General features: G+C 37.7%; 1 pseudogene; it reads left to right on the top strand.

The window, feature by feature from the left end:
- Positions 1 to 1,127: 1,127 nt before the first annotated feature.
- LOC129399650 (uncharacterized) overlaps positions 1,128 to 23,755 on the top strand; it is a 45,224-nt pseudogene continuing 22,596 nt past the window's right edge.

Raw genomic sequence — 23,755 nt, 5'->3', positions numbered from 1 at the left:
AAACCATTATTAACATTATTGTAAATGAGATAGTGTCTATCAATTTAAAAAAAAGTTAAGGGGCTAGAGCAAAAGCACAGCAGGTAGGGCATTTGCCTTGCATGCAGCCAACTTGGATTCGATTCCCAGCATCCCATATAGTTCCCTGAGCACCGCCAGGGGTAATTCTTGAGTGCATGAGCCAGGAGTAACCCTTGTGCATTGCCGGTTGTGACACATAAATAAAAAAAGAAAAAATTAAAAAATAAAGTGAGAGCTGTCATAGGAAATGGGTGGAAACCATTCCAGGTACTAGAAAGGGCGTGCATTTAGATTCAGAGGCATATCAATGCTTGTCATCCATTTTTTAATGAAAAAATAACAGTGGCTCATTTTTTAATAATAAAAATAACGTGTGTTCATATAATTATAGGTTCTAAGGAGATGAAAATATAAACCAAATATTTTATTTATCCCAAACTATCTACTGACTTTCCTTCAAAATTGTGTTCAGATGCTATAAAAATAAGCTATCCAGCCACCACCATGCTCCAGGCCACTCTCCGGACACTTGGGCTGAACCTCACACACGAGTGAAGCCCGAAAAACCAGGTAAGCAGAACTTTGCGACCTTGAACTCTAGGTTCAACGAGACCTGGAAACAAGATCCTCTGTCTGCCTCCTCCAATCTCTGGCATCTGAAGGAACGGTCAAACCCAGACGCTCCACCCTACCCAAGTCAGATAAATACCTCACTGGCCGACCCCCACTACCCAGTCACCACCACACTCCAGGCCGCTCTCCGGACACACCGTAAGACTCTTAATGTCCATTATTCCCACACCATATTTGATAGGTTTAAATTTGTTGTGAACCATGGTAATAACTCTAAGGGTGATTGGAGGCCGCCCTAAAAGCCTTCCTCCCTCTCAGAGAGCCCCGCGAGCTACCAAGAGTATCCCGCCACACAGCAGAGCCTAGCAAGCTACCTGTGGCATATTTAATATGTCAACAACAGTAACAACAATTGGCCTCATTCATCTGTCACCGAAAGAGCCCCCAATACAGCAGCGTTAAGAAAGATGAGCAAGGAGAGGCTGAAAAAATCTCGAGGACAAACTAGACTGCCAAAACGAAGAAAGACTAAAATGATTGTCTGTATTTTCAATGCACGTACGCTGGCATCAGAAGCATCCATTGAGGACCTGATGGTGCAAGTGCAGAAGATAAAGTACGACATCATTGGTCTGACCAAAACGAGGAGACATCAATCACATCACGCCATTTTTTTTTTTGTCCTTTAACTCATCCAGTTTTATTTTTCCTCCTTTTTTTTTTTTTTTAAATTTATTTATTTTTAATTAGAGAATCACCGTGAGGGTACAGTTACAGATTTATACACTTTTGTGCTTATACTTCCCTCATACAAAGTTTGGAACCCATCCCTTCACCAGTGCCCATTCTCCACCACCCGTAAACCCAGTGTCCCTCCCACCCTCCCCAATCCCATCTCCCCCCCACCCCACCCTGCCACTGTGGCAAGGCATTCCCTTCTGTTTTCTCTCTCTAATTAGCTGTTGTGGTTTGCAATAAAGGTGTTGAGTGGCCGCTGTGCTCAGTCTCTAGCCCTCATTCAGCCCGCAACTCCCTTCCCCCACATGGCCTTCGACTACAATGTAGTTGGTGATCGCTTCTCTGAGTTGACCTTTCCCCGGAACGTGAGGCCAGCCTCGAAGCCATGGAGTCAACCTCCTGGTACTTATTTCTACAGTTCTTGAGTGTTAGTCTCCCACTCTGTTATTCTATATACCATAGATGAGTGCAATCTTTCTATGTCTGTCTCTCTCTTTCTGACTCATTTCACTCAGCATGAAACTTTTCATGCCCATCCACTTGACTACAAATTTCTTGACCTCCTTTTTTCTAACAGCTGCATAGTATTCCATTGTATAGATGTACCAAAGTTTCCTCAACCAGTCATCCGTTCTGGGGCATTCGGGTCTTTTCCAGATTCTGGCTATTGTAAACAGTGCTGCGATGAACATACATGTGCAGATGTTGTTTCAATTGTACTTTTTTGCCTCTCTGGGATATATTCCCAGCAGTGGTATTGCTGGGTCAAATGGGAATTCAATATCTAATTTTTTGAGAGTCGTCCAAATTGTTTTCCAGAAGGGCTGAACCAGTCGGCATTCCCACCAGCAGTGAAGAAGGGTCCCTTTCTCCCCACATCCTCTCCAACAGCGGTTGCTTTTGTTCTTTTGGATGTGTGCTAGTCCCTGTGGTGTGAGGTGGTATCTCAAAGTTGTTTTGATCTGCATCTCTCTGATGATTAGTGATGCAGAGCACTTTTTCATGTGCCTTTTGGCCATTCGTATTTCTTCCTTGGTAAAGTTTCTGTTCATTTCTTCGCCCCATTTTTTGATGGGGTTGGATGTTTTCTTCTTGTAGAGTTCAACCAGTGCTTTATATACCATTGATATCAACCCCTTATCTGATGGGTATTGTGTAAATATCCTTTCCCATTCTGTGGATAGTCTTTGTATTCTGGTCACTGTATCTCTTGCGGTGCAGAAGCTTTTTAGTTTAATGTAGTCCCATTTGTTGATCTCTGTTTTTACTAGATTGCTTAGTTCCGTGTCACCTTTGAAGATACCTTTATCTTCAATATCGTGGAGGGTTTCGCCGACCTTGTCTTCAATGTACCTTATGGTTTGTGGTCTAATGTTGAGGTCTTTAATCCATTTTGATCTGACTTTTGTGCATGGTGTCAGGTCAAGGTCTAAACCCATTTTTTTGCATGTGGTTGTCCAGTTGTGCCAGCACCATTTGTTAAAGAGGCTTTCCTTGCTCCACTTCACATCTCTTGCTCCCTTATCAAAGATTAGATGGTCATACATTTGGGGTTGTGTGTAGGGATATTCCACCCTGTTCCATTGGTCTACGGCTCTGCCTTTGTTCCAGTACCATGCTGTTTTAATTGTTACTGCTTTGTAGTAAAGTTTGAGGTTGGGGATGGTGATGCCTCCCATCATCTTTTTCCCAAGAATTGTTTTAGCTATCCTTGGACGTTTGTTATTCCATATGAATTTTAGGATTGCTTGATCCATTTCTTTGAAGAATGTCATGGGTATACTTATAGGGATCGCATTGAATCTGTATAATGCTTTAGGGAGTATTGCCATTTTGACAACATTGATTCTCCCTATCCACGAGCAGGGTATATGTTTCCATTTCCTCATGTCCTCTTTGATTTCATGGAGTAGCGTTTTGTAGTTTTCTTTGTAAAGGTCTTTTACTTCCTTGGTTAAGCTGATTCCGAGGTACCTGATTTTCTGGGGCACGATTGTGAATGGGATTGCTTTTTTCATGTTCCTTTCCTCTGCCTCATTGTTTGCATATATGAAGGCCATGGATTTTTGGGTATTGATTTTGTAGCCTGCAACTTTACTGTATAAGTCTATTGTTTCTAAGAGTTTCTTAGTAGAGGTTTTAGGCTTCTCTAGATATAGTATCATGTCGTCTGCAAATAGTGAGAGTTTGATTTCTTCCCTTCCTATCTGGATGCCCTTAATCTCTTTTTCTTGTCTAATAGCTATCGCAAGTACTTCCAGTACTATATTGAAGAGGAGTGGTGAGAGTGGGCATCCTTGTCTTGTGCCTGATCTCAGAGGAAAGGCCCTTAGTTTTTCCCCGTTGAGGATAATGCTTGCCGTAGGCTTACATCACGCCATTTTTGACACTGGAGAAGAATTGTTCCTCGGAACATGTGACAACAGAGGCATTGGTGGCATTGGTGTCCTTATCAACACGAACTTGGCCATGAGCATTGATTCATTCAAATGCCTAACAGCCCAAATTGGATGATTCCGCTTGAATAGATGTGGCTCACTGCCTGCAGTTTCTATCTTTGTCATCTACGTGCCAACTTCCAACTACGATGAAGAAGAAATTGAGAGGTTCTACATGGAACTGGAGACATTCTATAAAGAAGACACACCTTCTACAAGATCATTGTTGGTGATTTTAATGCCAAGATAGGTCCGAGAAGGTCACCCGAAGAACTCCACATTTGGACACATGGCCTAGAATGGAACGGTCAGGGTGAGAGACTATCTGAATTCATCATGTTGACCATGACCATCCGTGGTAACTCAGTTCTAGAAGGCCGAATCTAAATTCTGGACATAGGAGTGTCCCGGTGGACAGTTCCACAATGAAATTGACCACATCATATTCAATCAAAGGTTTTGCCTGACCGATGTCGCTGTTGTCCCAAAATTCCAAACGGGATCAGACCACCGTCTCCTTCGTGCGAAATTCTACTCCACAGAGCGGGGAGAAAAGTCTGCAAAATTTAAGTCTAAGAAGACAACTCCCAGAATGACCACTAACTGGGAGCTCTTTGGCACTTTTGCAGCAACATGGGAAGATGCCGTCCTTGACAACATCGACGAAGAATACGATCAAATGGTTCAGCACCTTCATGTCTGTGCAAAGAATGCCGAGAGTGAGAAAGCCACAAACAGACGCCTGTCTTCGGAAACTCTTGAGGTCATTCATCAACGTGGTTTGGTGAGAACCTCAGGCAACCACAAGCTAATGTCTGAGCTCACAAAGCTGTGCAGAGATGTGATAAAAGAAGACCTCAAAGAGAGAAGAGCAGCAGTGTTGGCCAGTGCAGCAGAAACCGGGAAAAGTATTTGCAACGCTCGCCTGTCCTTTGCCAACTACAAGACCAAGATGATTGCCCTCCGATGTCCCGATGGATCTATCATATCCTCCAGAAAGGCAGTGGAGAAAATTATTCACGACTTCTACTCAGATCTCTTTGACAGCCAGGTCCACCTGCCCACGTACCAAAAATAAGCTACACTTACAAAAACTGATAAAGTACTTTGGTAAACACACACTACTTTTCAAGAAAATTGACTTACCTAATTTTTTTTTTAGAAAAGATTGTGAACACAGTCCCCACCCCACCTTCCATCCACCTTGCCACCCTTCTCCCCAGCTCAATTATGTAGCTGAGTTTCTCACATTTGGGAAAATCACAGGGGGCAGCACATCTAAGGTACAATGGTTAGGCTTTGCTCTGGGAATAATCACAGTATTTTCCCTGCCAGTTGTCTGATGATTTCAAATAAACTGTTCTATTACCAGTTTTTGTTGTTCCTTTATGTAATTATAACAGTATTTTAGTTTCAGGATACCTTCTACTCTGTTTTTAAAGATAAGACTTGTAATATTTTATTTCAAAATTAATTTTGCTTTATTGGGCCATGACAGTGACAAAATGTTCAAATGTAAGCAAATATAAGATAGATTCCAAGATATGAAGTCTATACACTCACTTTGCGAGTTTCTTTGCTAGATAATGAACAGTGGAGAATCACCTGGAGATAGACCTTAGATCAACACAGAACACTTTATAGAAACACACTAAAAACATATGCCATTTTAATGAGCATATACTCAGACTACAGAACAAGGAAACTTTATAATTTTTTGTATTTTTTGTCATAAAGTAGATTGCAGAGGGGTTGCTATATTCTGAATATAGGAAACAGTGGGAAAGAATTATGGTAGATCCTTAAATGTCATGCAACAAAAATCTAAATGAATTAATAACTTGGATTCAAGACCTTAAATCATGAAATGCATAGGAGAAAAAAATAGGTAATATGCTTTTTGACATTTGAACTTAGATATGTTTTTAGACAACTGGCTGAAAGAAGGGGAAGCAAAAATAATCATTTGGGATTACATTAAAATAAATGATTTCACACAGACAAACACAAAACTATCATAAAAACCGAAGAAATTCTGAGAAAAAAAGAATATGGAAAGAGATATATATTTCCAGACTTTACTAAAAGCCACAGTAATCAAAACTGCATGACACTGGTACTATGACAGACTCTCATTGTCAGTGGAATGGAATTGTGAGACAAGATGCAAATCCTCACATTTATAAACAGTTAATTTATTAACAGTCAGTTAATTAAAAAAAATGAGCTAGGCATATTAAATGGAGCAAAGAATGCCTCTTTAATAAACGATGTTGGAAAAACTGGTTAACCACATATCAAAAACAGACACACAATATTCAATTCAAAATTGAGACCTTGACATCAAGCCCATGTCTATAAAATACATTAAGAAAAACATAAAAATATTCTCCAATATTTTAACCTACCTGAGTGTTCTCAGCATCATAGGCATTTAAAACAAAAGCATCTTGTTGGTAAGGGAAATTAGAGAGAAATATACACATAAGAATATATCAAACTAAAAAGCTTCTGTGCTGCAAAAATAGAGAGGCAGCCTAAAGTAAAGGGCTGATTTACAAGACATAAAGCACTCTAAAATATCAACAACAACAACAACAACAAAAACATCCAAAAATGGCAAGATAAGCAGACATTAAAACAAGACATAAAGGTCAACTGGTATATGCTAACATGTTTATCATCACTGATTTTCAGAGAAATACAAATCTAAAAGATAATAAAATATCACTTCATAGAGAGAAAAATAAATCTGAAAAGTGTTAGAAACAATAGGTGCCGGCAGGAATATGGTGAAAAAGGACATTTCATTCATTGGTCTTTGCATATTTTAACACTTTGGAAAATGATTTGGACATCTCTCAAAGTATCGAGATTTGAGTATGCATACAGCACGGCAATTCCATTCTTGGGCATCAATCCCGAGAGTATAACAACACTAACCTGAAATAACATATGTAGACCTATGCTCATCACAGTACAATTAACATAGAGCCAGCATCTAGAAACAAGCCCAAGTTCTCCAAAACAGGTAAGCACTGTAGCACTGTCATCCCATTGTTCATTGATTTGTTCAAGCGGGCACCAGTAACGTCTCCATTGTGAGACTTGTTGTTACTGCTTTTGGCATATCGAATATGTCACAGGGTAGCTTGCCAGGCTCTGCCGTGTGGGCAGGATACTCTCAGTACTTGCCAGGCTCTCTGAGAGGGACTCTCTGAGAGGGACAGAGGAATCTAACCTAGGTTGGCCTAGCCACAGTGCTATTGCTCCAGTCCTAATTTAATTGTGTATTTATGTACCTCAGTATTATTCAACTCTGAGGAAAAGATACAATTTTGAGGTTTTTTGCAATTTGGATGAAATTATAAGGTGCCATGCTAAGTGAAGTGGGTCAGAAAATAAAAGATAAATACCAAATTATCTCCCTAATATGAGAATTATGTAGAAACAAAGAGATTGAACAATAACCAGGGCAAACAAACACTGAGACAGAACTGGTACCTAAGTGGCGGGGTTTGGCAAGAGGGAGGGATCAGGGGTATTTATGACTGAATTTGAAACACTGATGGAGGGATTGTTATAGTATTTCTGTAATTGTGGAAAAAAAGACTTGAACACAGTAGCACTGTAGCACTGTCATCCCATTGTTCATTGATTTGCTCGAGCGGGCACCAATAATGTCTCCATTGTGAGACTTGTTGTTACTGTTTTTGGCATATCTAATAAGCCATGAGTAGCTTGCCAGGTTCCACCGTAGGGGTGGGATATTCTCGGTAGTTTGCCAGACTCTCCAAGAGGGATGGAGGAATCGAACCTGAGTCGGCTGCGTGCAAGGCAAATGGCCTACCACTGTGCTGTAGCTCCATAAAAAATAAAACAAAAATACGTAAATATTCTAGAAAATTGAGCAACAGCAAGGTTAGCAAAAAACGAATTTAAAAATGCAATGAGCATCAATACAGACACATTTTCAATGAAAGCTTACACAGCTGCCAACAGTCAAAGGGAAAAATTGCATACCATCTCTCATTCTTTGAAAACGAAAGCAAAACAACCATGAAGTATGACTAATATCAATAAGAATATTTAATATCTGAAATAGAAGAAGAAAATTAATGGAGAAAATATGTAGAAAAGGAAACCCTTAGATACTATTGGTGAGAATGTAAATTGATGCAGCTATTAGAAAAAAAACAGATTTTTCTTAAAATTTAAAATTATAAATGTCATTCAGTCTTGCTATTCACTTCCAAACATTTTTCCAAAAAAATAGAAAGATAAAATTAATTTTAAGGTATGTGCATACCTTGACATTCATTGAAGCGATATTTACAATAGCCAGAGGCTAAAACAATGTATGTGAGCATAAACAGATGACTGAACAAAAAAAATGAGTCATAAATGCCTAGTTATATTACTACCCTGCTATAAAATTAGAAATAATTCCACTTGCAACAATGTGTCTAAACTAGAGATCATCATCCTTTGTGAAACAATTCAATTAGGCAAAATAAAAAAGTTTCTCATTTTACTTATGGCATACAAGGAAAACACATCTATAAATTGAATACAACAAACATAAATCATTGGATTATACAGTCATATATTTAGTTGCTCAAAAGGAAAGAAGGAGGGAGAGTAAATAGAGTAAGGATCAATGGTTTAGAGCAAGGTAAATTTGAGCTTTAAGATTGAAATTAATGCCGTATATCTAGATATTGATTTTTATGATCTGTACATGAATCTTATGTATTGTTATAATAAAATTCTTTTAAATTTAAAATATGTAACTGTGTCAAAATAATTGAATACAACTGAATTACCGAACCATGATATTTTATAGATTGGCTAATTGCTGATTAAAGGGCATCTCTTATGGTAAATAACTTGTAGCAATTATCTAAACACTACAATTAAGTATTCTGTTTGCTCCAGATTATATACCAAGTAGTCACCTCGTATTGCATTTCTATAATATAACCTGAAGTAAACATTACTTTCTTTGCCGTAATGAGAAGCTTAGGGAACACAGGGGTTGCTTAACTTTAAAAATGTCACTTAATAAGTGAAAGAGCTATGATTAAATTCAGCTTATTTCAAAGCTCACATCCTTTTCTTTTTCTGGCCATAGTAATGCTGAGAGGGCACTCTGTCTACAACCGTTAAAAACACAACTGCACACCTTAATCTCCTGGCTCCTTAACTGATCTTATTGTCAGTTGTAGTTATCTAGGTTCCTAGGTCACATAACCACAGTTTCCCTTTAAAAAATAATAATTTTTATTGCACAAGGTCTTTCTGAGGATTAAATGATATCATGCCTGTGGACTGGCAGGAGTGAACATAAAATTTCTTCTCCCCGTTGTGATGTGTCTCTCAATGATCAAACCCGTACAAAGGGCTTGTGGTTGTGGTTGATATTGTTTGCTTCATTGTTGTGGTGCTTATGTTTATTGGGGGTGGCACATAAATTGTTGCATAGGGGAAGACAAATGGAGAGAAACTTGTGGCTTTGGGGTATTCATAAATTGGGCAAATAACTTCCATAAATTTCTCTGTGCCTTACTGTCTGTGAGATCAACAAAAGATCATGTCTAGGGGCCAGAGTGATAGCACAAGCGGGTAGGGCATTTGCTTTGCACGCGGCCAACTGGAGTTCAATCCCTGGCATCTCATATGGTCCTGTAAGTACCGCCAGGAGTAATTCTTGAGAGCAGAGCCAGGAGTAACCCCTGTGCACCGCCAAGTGTGACCCAAAAAGCAAAACAAAACAAAACAAAAACAAACAAACAAACAAAAAACCTTTATCTCATCGAGTCCCCCAATGCTGACAAACACCAGCCCTGGTAGGGTAAGGGACAGAAAAATTGGTCTTTATTATAATCCAGTGCCCTGAACTTCAGATGTTAATCAACCGGTGCTGAGTAGGTTGTAGCATTCTCTATCTACCCTTGAGAGAAGGATCTCAGGATAGGAGATAATGAGTTGATTTTTTTAAACAGTTAAAGCTTTTAAAAAAACATTTATTTTTTTTAACCTAAGATTGAAAACAGGCAAACATTTACTGGGAAAACTTGATCACACAAGTTTGCTCTGCAGAGTAGGAAATGGTTTTTTATATTACTATGTGAATGTCAGAATATGAGGAAAATATAACCTTTCTATTCCTGTATCACTGTCACTTTCATCCCATTGCTCGTTGATTTGCTCGAGCGGGCACCAGTAACATCTTCATTGTGAGACTTGTTGTTACTGTTTTTGGCATATTGAATACACCCCGGGTAGCTTGCCAGGCTCTGACATATGGGCGGGATACTCTCAGTAGCTTGCCCTGCTCTCCAAGAGAGGTGAAAGAGTCGAACCCGGGTGACCCACATGCAAGGTAACTTTATTTATTTATTTTTAAAGAGTACAGCCTGTTCCACATGCATTCTTTACAATTGTTAAGGGCAGTATCTTTGCCAGGTAGGGACGCAAAATTTCATTTCTTTTATATCTAAGATGAGCCTGAATTCCGCTCCAGCTGTGCCTGTGAGCACTTTAGTCCCACATACTAGATTCTTGCTATCTTGTGAAGCAAGAAGGGGCTAAAGAGGCAGAGAGATCTGCATTAAAATCCTAATGTCACTTCATGAGAAATTAATTCAACTTCGACTCCCTTGTAAATGAGAAAATGTTTATGGAGAATACAGTTCATAGAATTCAACTCTACATAAATGTGAATTATAAATAAAGATGCTGCTGACCTAAGATAAACTTCAGCAGGTGTTGGACCTACCTTGTCTTTGAGTTAAATTAATCTAATCATCTAAATGGGGAAATGAGAACACATCCTTTATTCATGAATTGGTAGGATTAACATTGCTAAAATTATCATTCTCCCCAAATTATTATACAGATTTGATGCAGTCCTCATAAAATTTCCATGGAATATTTTAAACACACAAATCAAGTGCTGCCAAAATATATATGGCATAATAAAACTTGCTGAATAGTCACAGAGATTTTTGGGAGGAAACAAACATACCAAAAAAAAAAGTAATGAGAGACTTTTCTCTTCCCAATTGTAAAGTAAGTATAAGAATAAAAAATGCTGGATATTTTCAATATTCTGCGTTATTTAGAATAATAGGACAAGGAAATGGAAGTTCTCAAAGTTGTACACATTTATGGCCCGAGATTTTGGAAAAGAAAAGACCAGAAAAGATGACATTCAGGAAATAAGTAAGAAGAGTTGGAAGTTACATAGAGATATGGGGTAGAAGCCTTCAACATCTGTGAAATGGAGTTTTGGTGTATGAATATATACAAACTATAGAATTAAAACTGCTATAAGCATGGGGACAAAGCTATAATAATAAAACTTTAAATTGCGACTATTTGGGCCAGAGTGATAGGACAGTGGGTAAGATTATTGCCTTGCATGTGGCCCACCTGGATTCTATCTCTAGCAATATATGTATATATGATCCCCTGACCACCACGGGGAGTGATCCCTGAGCAGAGAGCCAGGAGTATGCAATGAGCACAGCCGAAAGTGGTCCAAACTCAGACAAACAAAATGTGCTTGTTAAGGAAGCACTGTAGCACTGTAGCACTGTTGTCTCATTGTTCATCTATTTGTTTGAGTGGGCATTAGTAATGTCTCCATTGTGAGACTTGTTGTTACTGTTTTTGGCATATCGAATACGCCACAGGTAGCTTGCCAGGCTCTACTGTGTGGACGGGATACTCTCAGTAGCTTGCCATGCTCTCCTAGAGGGACGGAGGAATCGAACTGGAGTCTGCCGCCTGCAAGGCAAATGCCCTACCTTCTGTGCTTGTTAAGGAAAAAGACTGAAAATGTGAAGGAGGCTGGGTTATTTTTGGAGGGGTGCTGATGGTGGGATTAGAGTAGGAGGATTCTATGCTTGAAAATCTATTTTTCACAACTTTGAAATCACGGCATCTAAATAAAATAAAATTGTAAAGAAGAAAAAAATTGAAAATCGCAGTGTAATTTCACTGGATTGAAGGCAGACTCTCAGACCAGTGGAATATAATTGAGAGCTCAAAAATAAACTCTAAGAGATATGGAAAAAATATCTTCTACTAATGGTTTTGTGAAAACTTATAAGCCACATATAATTTTTAATCCAAATTTATATACATCACTGTATCACATAACACATATAAAAATAACAAAAATAGATTAAGAATTTTGATATTTGAAAAAAATTCATAAACTATACTGAAGAAAACATAAGTAGAAAACTCTCCATGATACTGACTTCAGAAGCATCTTCAACTATTCAATGCTTTTGATAGGATAGCAAAGCAAAAATAAATAAGATTATATCATATTAAGAATGTTCTGCATTGCAAAAGAGAGAATGACTAGAAAAAGTAAATATGCCACTAAGTAGAAAAGAATATTCACTCACTACACATCTGTCAAAGAGTTAATATATAAGATTCAAGCTCACAAAACAACAACAAAAATCAAAACAAATGGAAAAAAAATGAATGGGGTGAGGAGATGAGTGGATACTGCTGCAAAGAACACATATAAATGGTCAATAGGTTTACTAAAAAGTGCTTTTCATAACTTATCATTGAGGAAATGCAAATCAAAACAATGACATACAACCTCACTCCAATGAGAAAGACACACATAAGAAATAAGTATACATAAATATGAATAGAATGATGGAAATACAAAATGCTAGCACAGATGCAGTGAAAAAGAAATTTTCATCGACTCTTGGTGAGAATATCTGGTTCAGACTCTTGAAAAGTGTGTAGACTACTAAAACAATTAAGAATTAAGTTTATATCTGACCCAGTTATTCCAATACCTGACATATATCAACAAGCACAAACACTAATTTGTAAAGATTTTTGCAATACCTATGTTCATTACAATACTATTTACAATAGCCAGGATATGGAAACAAACCAAGTGCTTAACAACAAATAAAAAAAAAGATGCCATGGTATATATTAACAGAATATTGCTCAGCTATAAGAAAAGACTTTTCTTATAGCTCTTACATTTTCCTGTCATTTGGGTGGAACTAGAGGGTATGATGCTACTAAGCAAAGTGAAAAATAAGGTAATAAGTAATGATCAGAAGTAATAGAACCCTAGAGTTGGCCTAAAGGAACTAAGTTTGCTGAGTGACAGGACTGGTGTGTGTGTGTGTGTGTGTGTGTGTGTGTGTGTGTGTTTGTGTTGTGGGGGGAGGGAAGGTAGATAGCAGTGGAGTGGAGAGATGCTGGCACTATGGTAGTGTTGTGCAGAAATGCTATAAGCATGGAACATTAAAATTATCCTAAATTACCATATTTAAATTCAAATAAAAAGAATTTGTTCTGTAGGAAGTCCTGCCTATGAAAAAAAATGCATGCTATCTGGGGGTCTGAGCAATAGGTGCAACAGGTAAGGCATTTGCCTTGCACATGGCTGACCCAGGTTTGATCCTAATAACCCCACATGATCCACTGAGCTCGGTAAGAGTAATTCCTTAATGCAGAGTCTGGAGCAACCTGTGAGCACCACAGGGTGTGTGGGAGAGAGAGAGAGAGAGAGAGAGAGAGAGAGAGAGAGAGAGAGAGAGAGAGAGAGAGAGAGAGAGAGAGAGAGAGATGCTACATAATCTAAAAGCATAAAGGAGGGCCTCTTAGAAGGCATTAGTAAAACTGTTTCTCTGTCTTGATGCAATTCAGTCATGCATCTTTGTCCCTTAACTATCTTTCTGGGCTCCAAATTTATTATTTTTAAAAGTCTTGAAATGTTGAAACTCAAATAATTCTGGAACATATTACCTATTCCATTTTCCTTTTGTAAGAACAATGAGTTAAATTTATATTTATGTGGGAAAAATTATTATTCCTAATAGCTGTTCTCGCAGGAGAAAAATTCAGAAGAGATCCTGATACTCTGCACTTTCACCTGAACTCTAGAATAGTGAAGCCCGAAGTAACCAATCTTCCAAATTTCACACTAAGTAGAATAATAGCTAGATTCTCTGAAATGTTTCTTACCTTAACAACTTTTAGTCAGTTATTTTTTCTAGTTCTTTTAACAAGACAAATACATGTATAAAAATAGTTAAAAACATATTTCATATGTCTGATTTATGTACTTGATACTTTTTATAAATTCTTGGCTAGTATAGGTTTCTTTCTAAAATGGGATTTTTATTTTTCAATTGCAATTTCTGGAACATGACCTGTTTGTAAAGTGATTTCTTGAAATATGTTCCGCAGCACAGGAATCACAGATGAGTGGGTAATAATGGCTTTTGTTATCAAGGCCATGATATGTCATAAGCAAGCATAATTAACAGAGGTTAGATGTTGCTTTTCTAGTGTTTCTTGAGAGTCATCCTTTTCATTTTCTTTGTATTTGCTAAATATACTTGTAGGAGACCTGAATATAAATCATTTCCAACTAGCTGTTCCAAAGCAATGAAGGTGACTTATGATCAATAGAAAATAAAGAATAAATGCAAGAGAAATCATAAAAAAGGCCACCATTCTATAAAGCATGTCAGAAAATAAGTCAAAGTGTATTTTTGTTCAGTTTGGGGGAACACACACCAAATTTCTTTTAAATGAAAAGTCAAATATGATTTAATCCTCACTTGATTTAAATGGTTAATGGTGGTTTGGGCTTCATGAGATAAATTATGAGTAGTTTAGAGAATTTCTTTTATTGGATAAAAAATTAAATTACAGTGATTAAATAGGAACTCTGAAGGAAAAGTTGAAAGCATTTTATCTTAAAATGAGGCTTTTCTGGAGTTTAAAAAGTCCTTGTTTTGAAGTATGAAGTAAACATGCTATTTGAACGCTTGTAAGTTGGACCTTATTTTAAATCTCATTGTTTTAGACATTTTCAACAACAATATTCAGAAGGTGAGGCATCATTTATATGGAAAGAAGAGTCTCAAAGTCATTCTTTCCATGTAATACAAAGTACTGAGATTAAAGGTTAATGGTAGCATGTGATTTTTAAAGTAATGAATTTTCACTTTAACTAAAGAAAATGCATTTAAAAGTGATGGTAATCCTTTCTGCCACGGATTGTCTTTCTGGCGCCATCAGCTAGTTCACTCTTCCTGTTCTAAACATCAAGGTCATTTTGATAAACCATCAAAACAAATATTACAAATTTCACCAACTAAGGAGTAATTATGTTAGAGTAGAATAAATGAGTTCCTTCATCTGTCAAGAATTCTTAAAATTGACTCAAGTAACCCCTTTCTTTCTTTCTTTCTTTCTTTCTTTCTTTCTTTCTTTCTTTCTTTCTTTCTTTCTTTCTTTCTTTCTTTCTTTCTTTCTTTCTCCCTTTCTTTCTTTCTTTCTTTCTTTCTTTCTTTCTTTCTTTCTTTCTTTCTTTCTTTCTTTCTTTCTTTCTTTCTTTCTCTTTTTATATTACAATATGTGCTCACAGTAACTATTATTTAAATGTTTTTCTCCTGTGTAAATAATGTATGCAACACTGCTTAGTCAAATCCCGTACAACACAAATAATGAAGGAAACAGGTTAATTGATTCTCCTAAGAAGCAATTGCAAGAAATAAACTTTCACTTTAATAGAATGAAGATTTCCATAACCAGTTTGCCCCCTGCAAAAAAGAAATCAAGTAACTATCAAAGTTGACATAATCCTAGATACAAATAGCAAATGAGGAAATGTTTATTCAACTTAATCTACGAATGACTGGTAAAATAGCAAAATATCTGTGCTATATGAAAGAGATGATATATTCCAGTTTGGCATAGTAAGGGACAAAATCGTAGCTTCTCATCTCTTTGTATAAGCTAGAAGTTTTCTTTCTTTGAGGAGAAAAAATGAGATTTTTTATTACATACCAAGACACCATTCTATAGACAAATGCAATGAAGTGGTAGTGGCTATCTTCCCTTACCCAGCCCTCACTGACAAGACAGTGGATGTACCTTGGGTGTGACAGTCTGAAAATAGAAAGGTCTTAATAGCCGTCTTCTTCATTTATGAGGTGGAGGTGGAGGATCATGTTGGTGGGGAAAGCTCAATGGACAATGCTTCTATTCCTCTTCCTCCCACTAAACCCTCAAGATTTATAGAAGAATGCTACCAGAGACAATAGTTTTTATTATGAAGGGTGTTTTATGGAGAAAAGAGAACTATCATAAACTGCTGGTGAGAATATAAATTAATTCTTCCATAAGGAAAAACACTTTTGAGATATCTTAAAAATTTCATGCAATTGAGTTGTTCACTTACAAGTATTTATCCTAATAGATATATACATATATATACACACATAACATGAATTTTAGCACATGTGTGTACCTCCACATTTATTGTAAATTTATTCACTATAGCTAAGATTGAGAAACAACCTAAGTACCCAAGAAGAAGTAACAAGATAACAGTTATGGTTGATAAAATCAGTGGACTGCTACCCAGTCATAATAAATTGTAATGATCAGATGTATAATATATTTTCTCACATATGGGATATAAAGAAGCACAATAACGAAATAAGAAATGGCTAAGTGTTTGAGAAGGATCGCTCCACAGTTTGGAAGTCAGGCACTTGTGCTGGGAAAAAGGCAATTGGGATTGAGAAGGGACCACTAAATAAATGATGGTTGGAGTGATCACTCAGGATGGGAGATGTGTACTGAAAGTAGACTAAGGACCAAACATTACTGCCTCTTAGTATCTGTATTGCAAACCATAATGTTCAAAAGGCATTATGTAAGAAAGAATGTACTTACCACAGAGGCAGTGGATGGGATAGAGTGGGGGTGGCGGGAGGGATACTGACTGGGAACATTGGTGGTGGAAATGTGTGCGGGTGGAGGAATGGGTGCTTGATCATTGTATGACTGAAATTCAATCAAGAAAGTTTGTAATTATCTCACAGTGATTCCATAAAAAAATGATAAATATTTTTAAAAATAAAAAGAAACTGCCAAATGCAACAGAACCTGAGAGATTGTTGAATTTACCTAAGAGGTGAGAGAGAGGCTGTATGGTGGCTATCAAAAATGGTGGAGGAAACTGATATTCTGGTCAAATGGGTGGTGATAGAATGCTACATGCATAAAACTATCATTAACAGAATTTCAAACCATTGTGTATCAACAAAAATTTGAATCAATATATATTAGTAACTCTCAATGTCATATAAATTATCAACAGTGGAAAATCTGGAGGTAGAAGTTGCCTATAATCAACATTAATAGTAAAAGATAGACATTGCTCTTCTCAACAGGTTTGTGAATCCCTTTGTACGCCCCTCCTCATCCAGCCCCTTGCCCACAATGCCAGCTTCCAGGACCAGCCCTGGGGGCACTTGCCCTGACTTCTGCGGTGAGTCCCTGCCCAACTAGCCCTCGCTCTTCTCTATAGGTCTATGGGCCTGAGGATTTGCATCTGGACTGCCTGGGGGTGGTGTGGTCTCCATTGAAGGAGGTGTGGCCTCCTCAAAAGTGGGCGTGGCCTTCTGTATGACCACAGTTATATTCCCATTCCCAGCATTCTTGACTCACATCCCAACCTTTATCACTTAATTCTGTGGAAAACTTCCTGGCTGCCTCAAACCAAATATGACAATAATCCACTGGCCTACTCTAATTCCAACAAAAGACCAGTGTACATAAGAAGATGTAAAAGCCCAATATAAAAGAAAACCTCTTCCAATGCTTCACTAGATGCCTATCATAAGTCACAGAATAATGTCTGAGATGAAGGACGTTTTCTAGAAGGAGAGAAGGGTGACCACCGTGGACTGAGGTTATTCAGAATCCATTCCCATAGTAAGAGAGAAAAGTACTAGTGAACTTGAAGATTCTATCTCTATACAACCACAACAGCATGAAGAAATAGTGCAAATCTCCACTACACGGAGAGGATGAAGAAAAGAGTCCCAAATCCTCAACAGGGGTTACCTAAAATATGATCTCGTCTGATAAGCAATTCTGAGAAGAAATGCTGAGGATGTTTAAGGAACTCAAAGAACCAATGGAGCAGATATCTAGAAAATTAAAGGAAGAAATGAAACAAACACTGAAACAGATAGCTGAGACAATACAGGAGGAAATGAGAGCAGAAATAAGAAAGCTACAGAAAGAAATTCATCTATAGGATTTGGTAGATTAAATTAAAAACTCAGTGGGTGACAGAATAGAATCTCAACAATAGAATCTCTACAGCTGAAGACAGAAGAGAGAACTTGAAGATGAGCAGCAGAAATAGTACAGGCAACAACACAATGGGAAAAGACCTCAAAAAAGTTCGAAGGCAAATCAAAGACAAAGGGGATGACTCCAAAAGAAACAACATTAGAATCATCAGAGTATTAGAAGGGCAGAGAGCCAACTCCAATGAAAAAGGCACAGTTAAAGAATTCATTGCTGAAAAGTTCCCAGAGTTAGAGAAAGCAGGCATCCAGATCCAAAGAGCCAGAAGGGTGCCAGCTGAAAGAAACCCTAATAAAAACACCCCAAGGTATATCATAGTCAGAATGATGGATGCCTTGGATAGAGACACAATACCACAAACAGCAATGTCAGACAATGAAATCACACAAAGGAGCACCCCTTAGACTTACAGCAGACCTATAAGAGGAAACCCTCCAAGCCTGAAGATAATGGTGGGATATAATGAAATAACTCAATGAAATGAGCACCTCACCAAGAATACTTTATCCAGCTAAACTCTCACTCATACTCGATTGAATGATACATCATTTTGTAAATAAACAATAGCTCAGGAACTTCATAGACTCAAAACCAAACCTAAATGAAGGACTAAAAGCCCTCCTGTAAGACAAGAAGGAAAACACCCATAAGCACAACAAATGCTTAGAGAAAGATGGCACAAAATCCCATGACAATAATCTCTCTCAATGTCAATGGTCTAAATTCACCAATCAAAAGGCACAGAGTGGCAAAATGGATCCATAAATGGAAATCAGTATTTCGCTGCCTACAAGAAACACATCTGAACATTCAGAGCAAACACAAACTCAAAGTTCAAGGATGGAAAACAATTCTGCAGACAAACAACTCACTCAAAAAATCTGGGGTGGCCATAATAGTATCCAAAAACATAGATTTCAGGTTGAAAAATATTAGAAGGGACAGTGAAGGCCATTTTCTATTTACCATTTCTTACTAGTCAAGGCATTTGTACAACAGGAAGAAATCACACTCTTAAATGTATATGCATCTAATGAGGGACCAGGTAAATACTTAAAACAACTGCTAACAGATTTTAAAAAGGACATTGCTAGCAATACTTTAGTAGTCGGAGACTTCAACACCGCCTTGTTACCTCAACAAGAACAAAATTCAGCAAGAAAACACTGGCTCTGAAGGAAGAAATAGAAGAGAGTGGGCTAACAGACCTATACAAGGCTTTATACCCCAAAAAGAAAGAATTCTTTTCCAGTGCACATGGAACATTTTCTAAAATAGACCACGTGCTGGGTCACAAAACATACCTCAATATAATCAGGTAGATAGAGATTATATCAACTATTTTCAGACCAGAATGTGCTGTAGAAGCTAATCACACACAGATGTGGAGAACCAAACACATGGAAATTAAACAACTCAAGTTAAACAATGAGTGGGTCAGGAAGGAAGTCAAGGAAGAAATTAAATGATACATGGAAACAAATGAGAATGAAGATACGAGCTACCAGAACCTATGGAATGCAGCAAAAGCCATGTTAAGAGGAAAATTTATAGCTCTGCAAACATTTCTTAGGAAGGAAGAAAGGGCCTACATAGATAACTTGACTACTAAGATCTTGATCTTAGAAAAAGACCAAGAAAAGGAACCCAAACCAAGCAGAAGGAATGAAATAATAAAACATAGAGCAGAAATTAATGACATGGAAACCCAAAAAACAATCTGAACGGTCAATGAAACCAAGAACTAATTGTTTGAAAAAATAAACAAGATTGATAAACCACTATCAAGACTCACAGAGAGAGAGAGAGAGAGAGAGAGAGAGAGAGAGAGAGAGAGAGAGAGAGAGAGAGAGAAACTTAGTAAACCGAATCCGGAATGAAAAAGAAAAGATCACAAGAGAAACTAATGAAATTCAAATGATCATCAGAAAGTACTTTGATAGCCTGTATGCCATGAAACAAGAGAACCTAGAAGAAATGGATAAATTCCTGGATTCCTATAATCTCCCAGGACTGAACCAAGAAGACCTGGAATATCTGAATAGATCCGTTAATATCAAGGAAATTGAAACAGTAATCAAAAGTTCTCACAAAAACAAAAGCCCAGGCCCAGATGGATTCAGTAGAGAATTCTTCCAAACATTTAAAGAGAATCTGTGGCCAGATCTCCTCAAGCTTTTCCAGGAAATTGAGGAAACAGAAACTCTCCCAAATAGTTTCTATGAGGCACATATCTCTCTAATACCAAAAGCAAATAAAGAAACCACTAACAAGGAAAACCACAGGCCACTATCCCTGATGAACATGGATGCGAAGATCCTAAACAAAATATTAGCACATAGAATCCAACAATTTATCAAAAATATCATACACCATGACCAAGTGGGATTCATCTCGGGGATGCAAGGATGGTTTGACAATTGGAAATCAATCAACATATTAATCCATCATATCAACAAAACTAAAGATAAAATCCATATGATCACATCAATAGATGCAGAAAATGTATTTGACAAGATCCAACACCCATTCATGATGAAAACTCTCACCAAAATAGGTTTAGAAGGAAATTTCCTCAAGAAAGTCAAAGCCATCTACCACAAACCTATGACAAGCGTTATTGTCAATGGGGAAGAACTAAGGGCCTTTCCTCTAAGGTTAGGGACAAGACAAGGATGCTCACTCTCACCACTTCTGTTCAATATAGTACTGGAAGTACAAGCAATAGCAGTTAGGCAAGAAAAAGTCATTAAGAGCATTCAAAGAAAAGGAAGAAATCAAGCTCTCACTATTCACAGATGATATGGTATTATGTTTAGAGAATCCTAAAACCTCTACCAAGAAACTTCTAGAAACAATAAACTTGTACAGTAAAGTCGCAGGCTACAAAATCAATACTCAAAAATCCATTGCCTTCCTATACGCAAATAATGAGAAAGAGGAAAGTGACATAAAAAAAAAAAGCAATCCCGTTCACAATCATGCCTCAGAAAATCAAGTACCTCGGAATCAGCCTAACTAAGGAGGTAAAGGACCTCTACAAAGAAAACTACAAAACACTACTCCACAAAATAAAAGAGGACACAAGCAGATGGAAACATAGTCCCTGATCATGGACAGGAAGAATTAACATTGTCAAAATGGCAATACTTCCCAAAGCACTACACAGATTCAATGTGATCACTAAAAGGATGCCCATGAAATTCTTCAAAGAAATGGATCAAACACTCTGAAATTCATATATGGAACAACAAATGCCCATGAATAGCTAAAGCAATTCTTGGGAAAACGATGATGGGAGGCATCACCCTCCCCAACCTCAAACTCTACTACAAAGCAGTAACAATTAAAACAGCATGGTAGTGGAACAAAGACAGAGTTCCAGACCAAAGAACATGGTGGAATATCCCTACACACACCCCCAAATGTATGACATCTAATCTTTGATAAGGGAGCAAGAAATGTGAAGTAGAGCAAGGAAAGCCTCTTTAACAAATGGTGCTGGCATAACTGGACAACCACATGCAAAAGAATGGGCTTAGACCTTGACCTAGCACCATGCAAAAAACTCAGATCAAAATGTATTAAAGACCTCAACATCAGACCAGAATCAATTAAGTACATTGAAGACAAGGTCGGCAAAACCTTCCACAATATTGAGGTTAATGGTATCTTCAACGATGACATGCCACTGACCAACTGGAATCAGAGATAAACAAATGGGACTATATTAAACTAAGAAGCTTCTGCACTGCAAAAGATACAGTGATAAAAACACAAAGACAATCTACAGAATGGGAAAGAATATTCACCCAAAACCCATCTGATAAAGTGTTGATATCAAGGTTATACAAGACACTGGTTGGAATCTGTAAGAAGAAAACATCCAACTCCATCAAAAAATGGGGCGATGAAATGAAAAGAAATTTCCTCAAGGAAGAAATATGAATGGTGAAAAGTCACATTAAAAATATTCTTCATCACTAATCATCAGAGATGCAGATCAAAACAATTATTAGATACCAACTCACACCACAGAGACTGGCACACATCCAGAGGAGCAAAAGCAACTGCTGTTGGAGTGAATGTGAGGAGAAAGGGACCCTCCTCCTACACTGCTGGAGGGAATGCTGACTGGTTCAGGCCTTTTGGAAAACAGTATGGACACTTCTCAAAAAATTAGAAATTTAGCTCCCATTTGACCCAAAAATACCACTCCTGGGAATATATCCTGGAGAGGCAAAAAAGAATAGTCAAAATGACTGTGCACTCAAATGGTCATTACAGCACTATTTACAATAGCCAGAATCTGGAAAAAAAAAAAAACGAATGCTCGAGGACAGATGACTGGTTAAAGAAACTTTGGTACATCTACACAATGGAATACTATGCAGATGTTAGAAAAGATGAGGTCATGACCTTTGCATATAAGTGGATCAACATGGAAAGTACCTTGCTATATGAAATAAGTCAAAAAAAAGAGAGACAGACATAGAAAGATTGCACTCCTGTGTGGAATATAAAGTAACAGAATGGGAGACTAGCATCCAAGAATATGACAGATAAGTATCAGGAGGTTGACTCTATGGCTTGGAAGTTGACCTCACATGCTGAAAAAAAAAGGCAGCTCAGATAGAGAAGGGAACACCAGGTAAAGTGGTTGGAGGACCTGCTTGGGTAAGGAGATGTATGCTGAAATTAGACTATGGATCAAACAGGTTGACCACTCAATATCTCTATTGCAAACCACAACACCCAAAAGTAGAGAGAGAACAAAAGGGAATGCCCTGCCACAGAGGTGGGGTGAGGTGGGGGGAAAGAGGAGGGGGCAGTGGGAGGGATACTGGATCATCGGTGTTGGAGAATGTGCACTGCTGGAGTGATGGCTACTCAAGCATTGTATGACTGAAACACAAGCATGGAAGTTCTAAGTCTGTAACTGTACCTCACGATGATTCACTAATAAAAAATAAAAATAGTAAAATATAGTCAAATTTGAAGACTTTTACTAGTCCTGAGATATTTTCACTTTTCTACACTCAATTCATATCAAACTGGTCAAATAACTAATCTTGTTTGGGTTGGAGCGATAGCACAGCGGTAGGGCATTTGCCTTGCATGCAGCCCACCCACGTTCGAATCCTCTGCTCCTCTCAGTGAGCCCAGGAAGCTATTGAGAGTATCTCGCCCACATGGCAGAGCCCGGCAAGCTACCCATGGTGTATTCAATATGCCAAAAACAGTAACAACAACTCTCAAAATGAAGACGTTACTGGTACCCGCTCGATCAAATTGATGAGCAATGAGATGACAGTGACAGTGACAATCTATATTATATTGAGAAACTCAGCAGGTTTATCTATGAGCTTTGTTCAGTAAATTCAGCAACATCTCTTATATTCCTTCAAAACTTTCTGTGAAGAAATTTTTCTGAACCATGTTTTTGGAATAAGTGCTACAGCAAATTCTGAAAAAATAAATGGTTGCATTATTTATACTAATTTGACAATATGGGGAAGATGTTTGACAGGGTATTGAAATTTAATTTACTAGCTTTCTCAGCAGAGTTCTGATGTTTACACTACAATGGAGATATTGACATCGAAACAATTATACATAGTAAGACTTCAAACAAGACACATAGAGATACCATGTAGAAAGTTCTCTTCTAGAAAGAACTTCTCAACTAGCTCCAAGAAGTGAAGTTTCCTGATGACTTCCTAAGACTGACAGTCGGGGAATCTATCATTGTATTTGATTTAACCATATTACTGAAGTTATTACTGGTGTGTATGCGA

This window comes from Sorex araneus, chromosome X, assembly GCF_027595985.1.
Source record: "Sorex araneus isolate mSorAra2 chromosome X, mSorAra2.pri, whole genome shotgun sequence".
NCBI classification, from domain to species: Eukaryota; Metazoa; Chordata; class Mammalia; order Eulipotyphla; family Soricidae; genus Sorex; species Sorex araneus.
This window is presented reverse-complemented; position numbering and strand designations above follow the sequence as displayed.